Source organism: Leptidea sinapis, chromosome 6, assembly GCF_905404315.1.
Source record: "Leptidea sinapis chromosome 6, ilLepSina1.1, whole genome shotgun sequence".
Classification (NCBI taxonomy): Eukaryota; Metazoa; Arthropoda; class Insecta; order Lepidoptera; family Pieridae; genus Leptidea; species Leptidea sinapis.
This window is the reverse complement of record NC_066270.1, coordinates 3,806,267-3,823,979: the sequence shown is the minus strand read 5'-3', so window position 1 is coordinate 3,823,979 and position 17,713 is coordinate 3,806,267. Positions and strand designations below refer to the sequence as shown.

Here is a 17,713-nt window from a genome sequence, read left to right as displayed (position 1 = left end):
TTCCATGCGATCTATATTAGAACAAAATAATAGAGATTCGGCAATCTTATTTGATTTGGAGGTTTGAACAAACAACAAAAATTTAATTTATTACTATGATACAGAATAACCAATTACAAACACGTCATGATTGTGCTTCAGCGATTTGCATTAAACTTAATTTCATAGCTTCCAATAAGAAGTTCTTGCAGAGCTATTAATTACTTTGTTACCAAAACATAAAGACGGAACATGATTTATTCCAATGTGACAATTTAATTACTTAATAATATCTAGAAGTATCGATATTACAAGTTCTATCGATACAACATTGAAATGGTTGGCCAACACTAATAGATAAGCGTAGTCCAATTTCGCTGTGTACAGTATGTAATTACTATTTACTTAGTTACCTGAATTTAATACAACACAACCCTTTGAATGTCTACACTGTATTTTTTTATAATTATTATTTGGGTTGGCATATTGATTTAATATCAATAATTATAGATTCTAAAATTGTTATGTGAATACTGCAATATTACTTAGTTTGAAAACATAAACCGGTCAACTGTGCCTGCACAGGATGCCGGCTAGATTGTGGGTACGACAACGACGTGTCGCTGTCGTACCCACAATCTAGCTTCACGTGATTCTAATCAAGCAGTCATGTGTAAATGACTGTGTTTCGGTACGTAGGGTGCCGTAGCTAATGAAATTACTGGGCAAATAAGACTTAACATCTTATGTCTCAAGGTGACGAGCGCAATTGTAGTGCCGGTCAGAATTTTTGGGCTTTTCAAGATTCCGGAGCGGCACTGCATTGTAATGGGCAGGGCGTATCAATTACCATCACCTGAACGTCCTGCCCCTCTCGTCCCGTATTTTTATTGAAAAAAAACTGTCGGACATGCAGACGAAGGTTTCCATGCCATCTTACATATTATAACAATGAGTACTGTTGAATTATCTACTCATGAAAGAATATTGTGTGGCAGCCATTAAAAATTAGCCATTATCTCAGTTTTTTGTTATTATTATAGTAGTAATACGAATTCAGATTGCTTTAAAAGTTCAGCTTTCTAGCTGTTGTATTATTTTATTATATTAATAATTGTAGATATTAAAAAAATAATGATACTAATACTTAATTGTGGCATTTTTTCATAAATTGTTTAGCCCCAAACTAGGCTTATCCCCACTGGATAGGTAACGATATATTTAATACAATATACAGACAAAAACAACCATATATATTATACGTACATAAGCATCCATGACTCGAAAATAAACATTCATATTCATCAAACAAATGTTTGTACTTACAGGGATTCTAACTAGGAACCCAAACCTTAGGGGGCCAGGGTTGCGAAACATTTGGTCATCTGAAGACTATGTTACTATTCGTAACACGATCCGAATAATGTTCAAGGAATATCGATAATAACAGTAAGATAATATGATTGCCTGATAACATAGTTTTGAAAGTTTAATATAAAATACAGAACAATTCAATAATAGATACACAAGTATGGATTGTATAGAATTTAAAATAACAAATAGATATCATATTATTGTGTCAATACAGTCTGTTAAGAATAGCATAAAATATAATTTTCAACTCAAATTTAATCACAGAGATATACAATTAAAACTTCTTAGCTTTCTTACATACTTCTATCTAGAAACTGAATGTATAAATTATGAGAATCTTTATACAAAAACCATGAATATCGATTCATGGTTTTTTACTTAAATAATAAAACAAAAAAATATTTTTAAAAACTTGAGGGTTTTTTACTAACATTATCATATCACCTCACACTCAGATCTCGGATCTCTACTTGCTACTTCCCTAATCTATCCAACTTGCTTTCAGCCCTTCCAAACTTTCTACTTCAAGGTATTGTTAATGCACGCTAACTCGAATATACGTCCATGAAATTTGTCAAAATAATATAATTTCATTTGTCATCTCAACATTATCAAACAACTTCATCGTATTCTTAAACATTCCCAATCTGATCATCAAAGTTGCCATTTGATCAGTGCTTCATCATTTACTCTTTAAATTTGTTCAGACAATCCTCTTTCATCTATCCTCTCTTCATTACCAAACCCGCTCAATACGCCATCATTTTTTCATTAATTTACATGCTAAAATCGTGTGATTACGAATCGGAAATCAGACTTAACAATTAACATGAACCGGTTTCGGTAGGGCACCGGTATCGACACAGCGCCGTGACCAAGACGCTCGCTTATCTTGAGAATCATCTCCGGCATAATGTCTTTATTACCAGCGCTCAATTGATTCCGAGTAAGCATTCAGAGCTCGATTATGATTGCCCTGTTTTGTTGGTAAAATACGGTGTTTTATTTTTGATCTAGAGTCTAAGGAATCTCGTAATAACTTTACAATAACTTGTAATGATATTCACATTTGATTGAGCTAGAATAGGATTTCCTTCAACTGTTTCACCGTTGAGTTGGCTAGTTTGTTCATATAAAATACTAAAAGTGTGACTATTTTCTTGTAAATTATACTCACCGGCTCTGCTTCGCATATTGTAAGTTCAGTACCTGAAATGAAAATTTAAATGAGGATACAAAAGCGATTAGTTTATACCAATTTGAGCAAAATTTATTTTAGTTTGAGCTTGACAAAAATAATAGAAATTGTTTATCAAAAAGAAAGAAATATTTTCCTCACTAAGAAATTGCAAAATAACAAAGATAAGTTTATAGGTAAATAAAGTCAATAATTATTTTACGGGACTTAGTAAACGCTATGCATAACCAGATCAGGTAGCGTAATACGAACGCCTCATACTGCATCCGTTAACTTGCGATTTAAAATGGAGTGATTCATGTCTTTTATATAACGTAGTAAGTAGCACCATTAAACCGGAACACATCAGCACAAAAGCGCTGCTGTTATGTGGCAATACTACAAAGAAAAACACTAGCAGAGTTTCTAGCATCGGTTTTGGAATCCAAACTTCTTTGTGCTCAAAGATTCAAGCCTTTTTTTATGGCGAAGAGCACTGGATTCGCGATGATTTAAACTTTGAATGAAATAGAACGGACAATACTAAAAAAAAATATAAAGTTTGGCAATGACCGCTCCATGTATTTATATTTCTTTGCCTGCATTTGATGAAATTTGAAATTATTTATCTATTATTTAAGTAGGTAATCAAGCAGCCCTGTAGTATCCGTTTTTGAATATGATGATAATAATATGAGAATTATACTAGCATAGATAACTAACCAATGATAATCTCAACAAACTAAAACATGTCAACATAACATAGAAGTATACTAAGGATTAAAAAAAGCGATAGAATAAACTTAAAAGAAAAAAGAAAAAGGACAAACATTGCAGACGTATCACATACAATTAGTAAACTCAAATGGCAATGGGCAGGACACCTAATTCAAATTCAAATTCAAATTCAAATATTTTTATTCAAAATAGGATTTATAATCACTTATTGAACGTCAAAATCTACAACCCATTCAAAAGAGACCTGAGAAGAATGGGCGCAAAAAACTCAGCGGGCTTTTTTTTATATAAAATATGGATTACAATGTAATATCGTACAATAAACATTAATAATTAAAGAGTCTGAGGGTGTTCGCTTTAATCCCAGTCCGTGGTGTCATTAAGAAAATCGTTTATGCTATAATAACCTTTCCCACACAAACGTTTTTTAACAATTCTTTTAAATTTCGTAACACATTTGTTTTGTACATTTTCTGGGATCATATTGTAGAAGCATACACATCGCCCAACAAAAGACTTACTAACTCGACCCAACCGAGTAGTAGGCATAACAAGTTTATGTTTGTTCCTCGTGTTAACATTATGAATGTCACAGTTTCTAGAAAATTCCTCAATGTGCTTATGAACATACAAAACATTATCAAAAATGTATTGAGAAGCAACAGTCAAAATGTTTATTTCTTTAAATTTTTCTCTTAATGATTCTTTAGGACCTAAGTTATAAATCGCGCGAATAGTCCTCTTCTGCAGCACAAAGATAGTATTAATATCGGCCGCACTGCCCCATAACAATATACCATAGGACATAATACTATGAAAATAACTAAAGTATACTAATCTCGCCGTATCTATGCCAGTTAACCGTCTGATTTTCTTAACCGCATATGCTGCAGAACTAAGCCTATTCGCCAATCCTTCAATATGTTTGTGTGTATACAATTCATGTATTCAATATAATTGGGGGCCCCACAATCACTAATACGAGGCAAACAAGAAAAATGGGATAAAATAGTAACAGAATGGTATCCTAGAGAAGGGAAAAGACAGAGAGAGGCGCCGAGTGGTAGATGGAGCGACGATTTAAAAGATGCTAGTGGTGTGACGTGGAGCAGATCATGTTATGACCGAAAACACTTGAAGAGCCTTGGGGGGGGGGGGGGGGGGCTATGCGAAAGCAAAACTGTGCAGATGTCTATTGCAAACTAAATGTAAATCTAAAACTATTTAAACATTGTTATTGAAGGCTATAAAAGCCTTTATATTATTATTAATGTGGTAATTATAGTAATTGCGGATAAAAATTGTTGAAAGAAATGTTAAAAATCCAAATGATTTAATTAAATAAGATACAATGTTTTCGTTTGTTTGTGTTTAAATGTTTAAGTTGCTAAATTAAGACGTTATTGAAAAAATAAATGATGTACAATTATTATATAATTGATATCAGCAGTTTTTAGTTTTAAAATACCGAGACTTTTAGTTAATCTACTGATAACGCAAATCTTTTATACCAGCCATTGCAACAAATTCAATTCACTGATTGACTGCAAGAAAATTACATTTATGATAAAATACCAAAATGTTAACAATAACATAATATTATATTATCGAAAATAGCCAGTAGAAGACAACTAAGCAACAAGTAACTGCACAGATGGTGTAAATGAATTGACTTCTTGACAATGTTACTACAACAGATGTAAGTCTCTCTAGCAATGCAGATGCTATATAGGATAATATTATGTTATAACGTGAAACTTTGCCACATTGCGTTGTTGATTTTGCGCCACGCGCGGTGTGGCAGCTTAGCACCTCAGGAGTTAATAGCTGTTCAAAGTATATTCCTTCACTATAAATATTTGTGTTTGGAACCGTTGTGGGAAACAGTTGTTTCAGTCATGAGGGACGTTCTCCAGGACTTGTAAATCTCGTTTACCTCTTCTTAGCTTGTGTTTAATTTTCGTAAAAAATTACAAAATGCAAGGTCGTGAGTTCTATATTTGGGACCTTCAAAAATTCGTTATCTTAGTAGAATGTTCTGTCAGGTTCAAAGCAATATTTCCCAGGTTTCGTCCTCGGATTGTCATTGATAGCCAAGGAAAGTCCTCCGCTATATTTTTTTATCATTTTACGTTACCACTTTACACGAAGGAACTAGTAGGTACTACTAGTACTACTAGTAGGAACTGCTTGCTACCAAATTGCAACGCTAATTACCTATATATTCAAATAGGTTCAGCCGTTCCTGAGATTATCTGCCACAAACAAGTAGACAGACAAAATAATATTCCAAAAACAAATTTGGCCTCGTTTGTATAAGGTAAACGAGTGGATATTATATTTTTTATGTACAGATACACCGTGCTTTCGATTTATATTTAATTTTTTAATTTCTGTTCTGTTTCTCACTTTCAATTAGTGAATATATTTGAATTTGTCCTAATAGTATTATTTTTTTAATGGACAATCAAGTAAATTTTTATCACGCCCACTTAAAAGTGCTGAATTAATTAATACTGTGCGATAATGAATCAGACAGATCATATCATACAAGAATATGTTCAAGAGATGCAAAAGCAATTTAATTCAAATCCATTCACGTATTCTTCGGCAAACAAAAGAGAGAGAATGTCGGAAAGCAGAATAAATTCGTGTCGAGCACACTCGGGCTATTAACATACTGTCAGAATTAGACAATTCATTAGATTTGATTGTTTAGCGTGACTCAACATACGAAATAGGGCTGCCACTAGGTATTTTAATTAGCTTATTATTTACTATTTATTTTTGTATATTCTTTTCAATTCATACGAACGTTTATTCGATGCTTTATAAGGCTTTTGTCATGCCTCTGATCACCAACACCAAGTAATCTACATCTGTATGTACGTTCATTTCATCAAATCCTTCAATAAAAAGGGAATTTGAGGACTCACTTCTTGGCATGAAGTGTATAAATAATTTGTATCTACTTGTACCTACATTGATCAAAAGGATCTTTCTTTTAGGTAGTATTAGTAGGTAGGATGATGTTATTACAAAAAATGACTCGTATAGCAGATGGAGTCACACATAACTATCACAATATGTCCTAAGTCGTAATGCCCATTCCAAAACATTAATCCAAGCCGTCAACAAGAAGGCTGCACATGAGGCACTAAGGCTAAGTAGAAAAAACTTACGCATTCTAACCAGGACACTAACGGGGCACTGCAGATTAAACAAACACCTTTCAATCTTAGGCCTCAGACATTACCTAAGTTGTTCAATACCGAGATAAGCCTTACTAAAGAAGTTAAATACCTGGGGGTCATACTGGACAGTAAGCTGCTTTGGAATAAACACATAGACCACAAGCTGGAAAAAGCATGTATAATATTTTGGCAGTGTAGAAGACTCGTAGGCAGAACCTGGAGTCTTGCTCCAATGATATGTAAATGGCTATATACAGCAGTTATTAGACCAATTATCACCTACGGAGCAATAGCTTGGTGGCCCAGGACAGAGCTAACAACAGTTCAAACCAAGCTGCAGCTATTCCAACGGCTGGCCTGCACAGCCATAACTGGTTGCATGCGCACTACGCCAACATCTGCCCTAGAAACCATTCTAGGGCTTACACCGCTTGACATACATATCCAACATGAGGCGACAATGTCGGTTCTCCGCCTGAAGCTGGTGGGTGTATGCAAGAATGATGACTGCCTCACAGGAAACCTCTGGAACAGAGTAAGGAAGGATTTCCCACTCTGTGAGGCACCCTGTGATAGAATACCCAAAACACACATCTTTCAAAAGAATTACCGTATTCAACTGTTCGAAGTGGGAGCAGACCAGTCAGGTGTAAATGAACTCAGAATTTACACAGACGGCTCCAAAATGGCAGCCGGAACTGGAACTGGCATCTTCTCACAGGGACTGAATATACACACCTCTATACCCTTAGGCATACACAGCTCCATATTCCAATGCGAATGCATAGCCATCAAGGAAGCTGCAGACGCGATACTAAGAAGGAAAATACACGGATATTATATCCGTATTCTATCCGATAGTATGGCAGTACTGACTGCGCTGGGAAGCAACACCTATAACTCAGCGCTGATATACGAGTGTCACCGATCCTTAGAACGAGCTGCCTCTAACAACTGGGTAACTCTGCAATGGATCAAAGGACACAGCGGTTCGTTGGGGAACGATGCAGCGGATGAACATGCAAGGCGGGGGTCGGAAACGCAAGTGGCTGGCCCAGGGCCAGTCCTGCCGCTACCCTTCAGCCAAATGCGGTCACGGATACGCTCTCTCACCAACAACCTACATGGAACCCGATGGACAAATGTCTCAGGCTGCAGACAGTCGAAAGAGGCGATTCCTGCACTATCGCCCAAACTGACACGTCGACTTATTAGCCTAAACAGACATGACATCCGAATTATGGTCGGCACCCTAACGGGTCACACATCACTGAACAAACCTATTTACAATCGGCGTTACGGACAGTCCTAAGTGCAGGGGCTGTCTAACCGAAGATGAAACGGTCACTCACGTAATCCTGGAATGTGCTGGGGTGGCCAACCAACGGGCACAAACCTTAGTAAATACAAGGTCGCTCCAGGAAGTCTGCGAACACCCCAGGAGTGTTCTGAACTTCTGGAAGGAGCTGGGCTGGTTGGAATGACTGGCCAACACTGCACGCAAAATGGACCCAATTAAGCGGTCTAATTGCGGAAACAGGAGCCCTTTACCAATTACCAATTACCTTAGGCCTCAGAGATTGCAGAGCGTGTAGATTCTGTAATAGTGAAGATGAAATCCCGTTACACATTCTCTCTGAATGTCGTCCTTTAATACGTAAACATAGCATCTTTTTGGGAAAACCAATGCTTCCACCACTGAGATACCTCAGCTCACTGCAAAAGATATAGTAAGATTCATAAAAGAATCAATCTTAACAGTGAGCTATAATTAACAGTGGCTATCACAATAGATCACATTGGTCGCAGTGAAACAGGGCTGCACTGAACTGTAACTAAAGCCACTTTACAAACGATAAAAATAAGTCGTAATGACTCAGGTTACCTTAGGTCAGGACCATGTAGAAAGAACGAGGGGGTAGAAAAGCTGTGAAACGAAAGAAAAAGGGGGTGTAGCAAGGTGAATGAAAGACAATCCATACCACAATAATATGGCGGCGTTCAATAAGATAAAACTATTTTGAAAACAAACCTCTGAGTAGCACTCAGTTTTAGTTACCATTGTAACCTGTTTTACGTATTGAAAGTGACATTTGCTAAATAAATATCTTAAATATTCACACTATACTAGAGACAGATTTTTCGACTTTTTTCTCGGTGTTGGAGAATCATGTTATCATCGTAAAAATAACACTCTCATAATTTTTACTCTCATAATATATAAAAATTGCAACAAAATAAATAAATAATTAAATGAACATAGGCGCGTGACAACCCGTGTATGTTTTATTACTAGCTGTGTGGCATTCACTCCAACATTTATGCATATTAGTTTTATACAAATTGATTCAATCATACAACATATTTTGAAAATAGAATTAATGTTTTCTTGAATCTACTTTTGAGCTAGCCAGTTTAGTCATACGATATTTTTCTTAAACAATAGCTTAGATGTTATTCGTGTATTAGTGTATCAACACTACAAAATATACAAGATCTAAAAGTACTAGTAGTTGTTTTCCAGTTAGTGAGAGGCTCCTTTGCAAAATTCTAGCCATCATCCTGCGGCTAGAATTTTGGGTACCTATTTCTGCCGTGAAGCAGTAATGTACATTATTATGTTTCGGTTTGAAGGGCGCCATAACTAGTAAAATTACTGGGCAAACGAGACTTAACATCATATTATGTATCAAGTTGACGAGCGCAATTGTAGGGCCACTCAGAATTTACGGGTTTTTCAAGAATCCTGAGCGGCATTGCATAGTAATGGGCAGGGCGTATCAAATACCATCAGCTGAACGTCCTGCTCGTCTCGCCCTTTATTTTCATAAAAAAAGATATTGTAAAAATGCCAAAACTCATCAGATATTTTATAATGTTAGATATTTTATATTTCGACTTACACTGGCACAAATAGGCTTGACAATTAGTGAGCTTCTTATTTTTTTTTTTAATTTTCGTTACTTATTTTCATTTGAAGTATATATATCACATATAGCTGGCAGAAGCAAATTACCCACGAGTATCACGTTTAACTAAGTACTCTATTTTACACCTCGATTATCATATGAATAATCTAGGAAAAATCCCCGTATTCAAGACCGCTTTCTCAGCTGGACTATACACTGCTTAGTATTCAAAGAACAGAGCCTTTCATAATTCCGCCACTACTTAATACTGCCTTATACACGACCACCGCAGCATACGACCAGAGGGCATGACCCCCACTCGATAAATCATCACTCACACGGATGTTTTGTCCAGAGCTCAACGTACGTTGGACGCTATGCCTCTTGCTTGCTTCTTTGTTTCACAAAAACGTGATATAAAAGATTAACTTATTAGTATTCGGGTCTGAATTGCTCTTCTTGAGTCGTGCGTGAGAAGCGTATGATTTTAAATGGTCTGTTTTCTAAACATTCAAACATTTGCATATGACTTCATATTTTTCAAGGCCAAAAGTTATATTGTCTAACGGCCATTCCCAATATTCAGTCTATCTCTGGTTGTGGCCTACTTGAGATAAAAAATATAAGATGAAATTGTTTGTTTTCATTTTGTACATTAACAAAATAAAAATCTTCAATTTGGAAGTTAGACATGTTACCCACTGATGATATCGCATTCTACACCGTTTTTTTACCGACTTCAAAAAAAGAGGAGGTTCTCAATTCGTCTAATTAATTAATCTAATTCTAGTAACGATTATTTTTTTTTTTGGAGTCGGTGTCAGCCAAGGTAGGTTTGTAACTACGTACATAGTTATAGGTGAGATGTGCTTGAGTTGGACGCGCGACGTGAGAAGTCGAGAGGCGAGAGCGGTACCGCGGCGGGAGGACACAGATTCCAAAATTACTTAATAATAAAATAATCATAACTTGAATTATATTAATTAATTTGATTGTATAAAAATACGCAATTATTTTTACACTTTTTGGAATAGTGTTTTTAGTCGGTTGTTTTTTTTTATTTTTTTTATTGTTTGAGAAGTTTTTGAAATTATCCGTTACAAACAAATACACAAAAAATCAAATCTCTTGTCTTTACACATAACAATACTCTTTTGGCATCACATGATTGATTTAGATCAAAATTAGGATATCATCCCCACCATCTAGATGAGTGGCGTTCCTCCACAGTGCGGTTTTCAAGGAACTTTCTTCCACGTACTACAAAGCTGTGAAACCAGCTTCCTTGTGCGGTGTTTGCGGAATTATACGACATGGGACCTTCAAAATAGCGCGTACACCTTAAAGGCTCGCAACGCTCCTGTGATTCCTATGGTGTTGCAAGAGAATGAGGGCGGCGGTGATCACTTAATACCAGGTGATCCGTGCACTCGTTTATCCTTCGTTACCATTAAAAAAAAGATCTAGTATTAGGGCAAGTCGAGATTTATTCTTAGCTCAGTTTAATTATTAAAAATGTCGGTAGAGTAAATTGTGTTACGCCATCGATGTACATAATTGAGTTTAAGATAGCGCATAGTTAAGTGGCTCAGTAAGCGTAATTTAACTAAGTCAATATTTTTTGAGAAACTTACAAACTATTAAAATCACATTAAGATTTAAAAAAAGTAAACATTGTAGAGCGTGGGTGTTATGGCTTAGTTTCTGTTTATCAATTTCTTACTCGAAATATAAGTTAAATTAAAATCGGAATAGGTCAAACGAAATATTATGCAGTTCACTTAATAGTAACCTAACACCACCCACATGTATTTGGTGACACTCGAGAAGTTATAACGGCCTACATTTTGCATATTCTTGGTTTTACTTTATATAACTTTATACTTATATTTTTTTTATAAAAATAAGGGACGAGACGAGCAGGACGTTTAGCTGATGGTAATTGATGCGCTCTGCCCATTTCCATGCAGTGTCACTCAGGATTCTAGAAAAACCCAAAAATTGTGAGTGTCACTACAATTGCGCTCGTCACCTTGAGACATATGTTAAGTCTCATTTGCCCAGCAATTTCACTAGCAACGGCGCCCTACAGACCGAAACACATTAATGCTTACACATTACTGCTTCACGGCAGAAATAGGCGCCGTTGTGGTACCCATAATCTAACCGACATCCTATGCAAAGGATCCTCCCACTGGTAAAAACTTAAATTAATGTTTAACCTTAAACTGATATTGGAGTTGTATAACTGATATAGGTAATGGTTATCAAATCGCCACAGGGTGTTTTTTATTGAAAGCGCAGGACCCACCTGATGGTGAAAGAGAGCCATACACAATATGTTACCAAGCAAAACACAAGAGGTTAGTAATAGATATTAAGTTATTCATTGGCTCTAAGCCCTCTAGGCGTAGTTAAAACCATTGAATGTAATATCGATAGCACTTTGTTACGGAGCGAAGAATAATTACATGTGAATCCAGGTACCGTTACATAATTGACCGATTAGCCGCATCACTTATTCTGGTAGACATTCGTCTGAAAGTCCTATTAATCATCATCATATGGGTGTAATAATATCGGTTTTGATGATTTTTTAAGTTGTCAATACTTTAAATCCACCTAAAGTAAAGAAGTTTTACATATATTATATTAGAATATTAGTATTATACATTATTAGGGGCGCCGTATTAGTCCCCGTCACCAAGCAGAAATATTCAATGGGTATGTTTTTAGCTGACCAACAGGTACTCGACTTGAAAGAGCTTAAAGCCAGTTTTTTTATGACACAAAATAGACAGCAATTTAGTTAAACAGGTCCGATTTCGCGAAAGAGGTCATTCGTCAAATCCTACTCGGATGTGAGGCGTTCGGTAAGCTCCATAAAATCTTTTGCCTCAAATGTCACTGTGTCTCCAAAGGAAATTTTTTAATTAGTGTGTGTTGCAAGTAATGACATGCGGAACGCAGACGTGGTCACTAACTATGGGCCTGATGTGAAAGCTCATAGTCGCTCAGAGGGCAATGGAGAGGGCTTTGGTCAGAATTTTCCTGCGAATCAGAGATGAAGAGATACGTAGGAGAAACAGAGTCAATAACTTAGTCAAGATAATTGTGTAATTGAAGTGACAGTGGGCAGGGCACAAGGCTTGAAGGACAGATGGTCGTTGGGGCAGTTTAAACGCAATGTTGGATGGCCCTCCACAAGATGGACCGATGATCTGGACAAGTCCGGAATAGGTTGGATGATACCAGTCAGATGGACCGACCGTGGTGGAGATCTTTGGGAAAACATCATCCAGCAGTGGGCGTCTCTCGGCTGAAATGATAATGATGGTTAAAACAGATGCACAGTAGACGTCGAGTGATGGAGAGTTCTTCGAATGGGTTGTGAACACATTTCCTTAACTGGTATCGGCGTCAAAATAAACAAAAATGGCTTTCAAATTATATAGAATTAAGTGCATCTAATTAATTATTAATTAGTGCTTCCTTGCACAATTATCCAACGAATCACCGTTCAAAGACTATCAAGCTATAAGGCACTTGATAAATACTTGTTGTGAAAAATGTCAATGAACTTTTTATTTCCCTTGAGACACAGCTCAAGTTATATTGGTTGTTAAGAACTTATCAGAACCATCTTAGAAATTAGTCGAAACTCGATACCTTTGATATGAAAATTTACCATATTTATGAAGTTTTTCAACGGTATCGATCATTATATTTCGTGGTATCATTTTTAATTGCTCTGTTAGAGAATTCTTTGTAAATATTAAAAAATAACAGGATTTGCGCTATAAAAGTAAGATTTAACATCTGTAATATATAATTCTGTTTCGGGTTTTAAATGTCTTCTGCTTTTTCGTTTTTGTTTGATCGTGAAGATATCATAGCTATAACTATAAAAATCAATGCAATTCATCACTTAGGTAGGGCCTAGAGATTCAATATGAGAATACCAATATTGAGTGTTGCCTCACTTGAATTTCCGAGTAATTAGGATACTAATTATAATAATAATAACATTAAAGAAATAGAAATCTACTGCCTATTTCCAGCCTACCCAGCTGGGTCTAGTAACCCTTTCGGGTGGGCTAAATTCTGGAACAGGATCCAAGAAAACTTAACGAAAATTAAAAAAAAATAACATTAAAAACGATATCTTTGGAATTCGGCGTTTGCCAGTTTGTTGCTAACGCAATGCAATTTTATATTCAAAAAATTATCGAACTGAGATGTACTACAGTCGTTTGTGCAATGTACAATGTGCAAAAAAGTTTTTGTTTCCATTTTACTTTCTCGTACAAAAACGAATAATAGCGTAAGGCGACTGTCAAGATCGAGCGAGGTGTCATGTTAATTCGTACAAGTTATATATAACTTTTCAATTGAATGGCAGATTTTGACTTATTCATAATAAGTCATAAAATATACAATGATATGATCTTATATATACAATTCTCGTGTTACAATGTTCGTTCTCGTACTCCTCCGAAACGGCTAGACCGATTCTCATGAAATTTTGTGAGCATATTGAGTAGGTCTGAGAATCGGCCAACATCTATTTTTCATCCCCCTATATGTTAAGGGTGGTCCACACGAAATTGTTTTTTTAAATTTTTTTGACTTTTTTTTTCAAATTTGTTTGATCATGAGTCAGCCCTAAAAAATACATACAACTTCAAATTTTCACCCATCTACGATCAACAGTTACTTTTGTATCGCGATTTTAATATCGGTAGTACAACGTTTGCTAGGTCAGCTAGTATATTATATATATATGATATTTATATGATGAATATAGATGTTTGTTTCCGAGTCATGGTAGTTTAAATGTATTTATGCATGTTTAAGTGAGTATATTGTATTAAATATATCATTGTCTTGTAACCCATAACACAGGCTATTTATGTTAACTTGGGGCAAGATAATTTGTGTAATAAGTGTGTCAATATTATTATTATTATATTATTATACAATATTCAAAGTGTTTGCTTCACGAGGATCGGTTGAGTAAGTAGTAAAATCGTAAAAATAAAACAAACTCAAAATCGTATTAATATAAATTAATATAATTATAATTAATATATAGTTAGGATGATATTCATCAATTAAGAGTTGAACGCATTCAAAAACGGTTCTTATGGCACCTTGCTTTTTCTTGTGGGGTACATAAGCAATTGCCATCGTACTGCGATAAGTCGAGACACTTTAACTTGAAAACTCTTTCTGTTCGACGACAAATGCTACATCAAATATTTTTATACAAAATAATTAGAAATCAGCTCGACAGTCCATCACTCGTGCACTCCATCAGCTTACGAGTTCCCCGCCGAGTACCCAGGCGTGCGCAATTCGGAGTTGGCCTGTTCCATCAGCCATTTGCCAAAACTAACCTTAAGCAATTTTCCCCCATACCACGTCTATCAAGAACTTATAACTCCATCTGTGGTGAAGTAGATATTTTTAAAGATTCTTTACCTGCATTTAAAAAAAAATTACGAGATTGTTAGGCGCCAAATGATTAATATTCTTCTTCTTTTTTTTTTCTTCTTTTCAAATTCGTATCTTGATTTTATAATTTTTTGCTTTATTTTATTTTATTGTTTTCTTGGTATCACGGAAGCAAAGACTGTGCATGTTGTGATACCTTAATTTGTTGTACATTCAACTCATTATTTGTTAATCTATACTAATATTATAAAGCTGCAGTGTTTTTTTGTTTGTTTGTTTGTTTGAACGCGCTAATCTCTGGTACTACTGGTCCGATTTGAATGATTCTTTCAGTGTTGGGTAGTCCATTTATCGAGGAAGGCTATAGGCTATGTTTCAAAATTAGGGATCCGTAATAAAATTGCTATTTTGTAACACAAGGTGTAAAATCGAAAAACTATTTTTGCGTGCGCTGCAAAAACTATTGACAATAGAACGAAATGATGTACAGGCTATAATATAGGCAATATTTTATTACTTATAAAACTATCGCGTGAATTATACTTTATATGGCAAAACAACGTTTGCCGGGTCAGCTAGTATTTGATATATTTTAAGCGTATTAGAATGTAACAACTACTGGTTGTCCTATAAATAAATAAATAAATAAATGACACCTCTGTTGGATGTGGCAATTTTCGGAAGCAATTTCATCTTTCAATATCATATTAATATGGTCAGATAGAAAAAGAATCAGTAAACACATGCTCTTTCAATTCCCACCATGATTCTTATGATAGTTTTTTCCAGAACTAATAGTCAGAAATTCTGTTACAATATTATTATGAAGGTACATGTACAAATAATGTAATAAGACTCAATTGCTCAAAGGAAATCACATAATACAAAATAAACCAACTATAAAGATAACGAATCCTTTTGCAATATACAGACCCTCCCAATAGATTCACATGATAGCTATTTACTGAAACACAATGCTCTATGCGAAACCGATACTCTTTGACGGACCTTTGATAGTACTGTCTAGCACAGATCAAAAAACTTCAGATGGAGCGCGTCCTGCGATACAATTTTATCAATGAATTTCTTTATAGAATCTTGTTTCATTGGACTTTATCCATACTAACATATTTTATCAGTAGGATGAATATCCTTTAAAGTGTCCACATAAGCTTATTTTATTAATATATTTAGATAAACACATCAATAAACGATTAAAATTTTAGCAAGTACACAAGGAATGATACAATACGAGATGTCTTTACAGGTGTAAACAACATTTACAATAGTGCGAATAGTATAACAAAGTATAATAAAATTAAAGAAATGAAGAGTTAAACAAAAATGATAATGAAAAGAACTTAATTATTACTTAATTTTTAAACAATATAACTTCTAATAGAATAAGGGATGTAATTTGGTTTTTTTATCGAATGCATTCGTTACATTCGTTGATTACGGTTTTAATGATCTTATCTATCGATAATTGTTTTGACATGTAAGTGATCCGCCCTAGGATTCTTGTAATAATAGAAGACTCCAAAGAGCTTGGAACACAAAATCTCTGAAAGTGAGGTGCTTTATGATAAGAGATTATATACTTTAATTACAAAAAATAACCCCAGTTTGTTCTGTTTAATATATTTGTATTATTTTAACACTATATATTGTTTTTTGCTTTTGCACAAAAATTATAGGCATAGTCATAGTTGAATAAATAACCATTAGGTCTCAAATTTATTTATTTAATAAATTCCGCCAATAAGGTAACACAGTATAATACAACAACAATGACATTCATATTATGTTAAGTGATGCCTCAGATAGGCGAATTTGACACGCTATTCAACTAAATTAAAAAAACTAAATCCACAAAATAAAATAAGAACTAAAATATATTATATATCTAAGAAAATAATATAAATTAACAAAAAAAATAGATTGCGGTGAACCCACCCTTGAAAGAACCGTTTTTATATATTTTTAAAAATTTAGTAAATTGTTATGAAATAAATCGTGATGTCTGTTATATTCCCTGGTAATTCTATACAAGGGAGAGAAATAGCTTTTTAACTAATAATATTATAGATATACGCTCCTTTTAATGCTACTTTTTATTTTAACACGTCTAATTATATTATTATCGTCTTTTATATATTGAGATTTATATTTATATTTATGTCTTATTTAATTATTTATATAAGTGAATTATTTATTATATGGCAAGCGCACTGTATCTCCAAAGTTAAACGGGCACCGTTGAAAATCAGTGCTGTTTCATAGCCACGGCCGTGTCACAGATAATCCTGAGTCGGTGACCCATTTCCTGCACTGCACAGGTACTCTCTAATTTTAAATCAATTACTATTTATTACGTTCTTTTTTGGTATCCTTTGTACTTTTATCTTTTTATATTAAGTGTGTGACTGTGAGTGTTTTGTGAAATAAATGATTTTCTTTCTTTCTAATAAAATTAACACAATATAAATTTCAACATTTTACCATTTCTGATTAAAAACCAATAAACACGAAACCAAAACTGCTTAATAAAACGAAAAATTTTCATGAAAGATATATCAATTTAGTATTTCATGAAGAATTTTCAAGGATTCTGTACTTTAATAATATTATAAGTAGCACTTACGTCTTTATTCGGTGGGGAGTACAATATTAACTCCGTCTATGTTATACTTAACTCTTACCTAACGCTACAGCTTATCTTTACTATACGGTTCCACAGTAAATGAAATCTTCCCAGTAAATCAATTTATATTATTGACTTAAAAAAAAACTACTTGATAGTAGAGAAAATATTTATTGCTGTAAGTGTCCGTTTAAGGAAATTTAGTAAATTTATATTATTTAAATTGATGAAAAATTATGAA

General features: G+C 34.5%; 1 protein-coding gene across 5 annotated transcripts in view; it reads right to left on the bottom strand.

The window, feature by feature from the left end:
• The window catches only part of LOC126964921 (uncharacterized), a 648,802-nt gene that overhangs the window by 600,077 nt on the left and 31,012 nt on the right, over positions 1–17,713 (bottom strand). For 3 of the 5 annotated variants that reach the window (XR_007729448.1, XM_050808242.1, XM_050808243.1), the window contains exon 2: positions 2,531–2,562. The exons of the other annotated variants lie outside the window; for them this stretch is intronic. The gene's annotated coding sequence lies outside the window, so the exon portion shown is untranslated. The remainder of the gene's footprint in view (positions 1–2,530; positions 2,563–17,713) is intronic. 5 annotated transcript variants of the gene reach the window in all.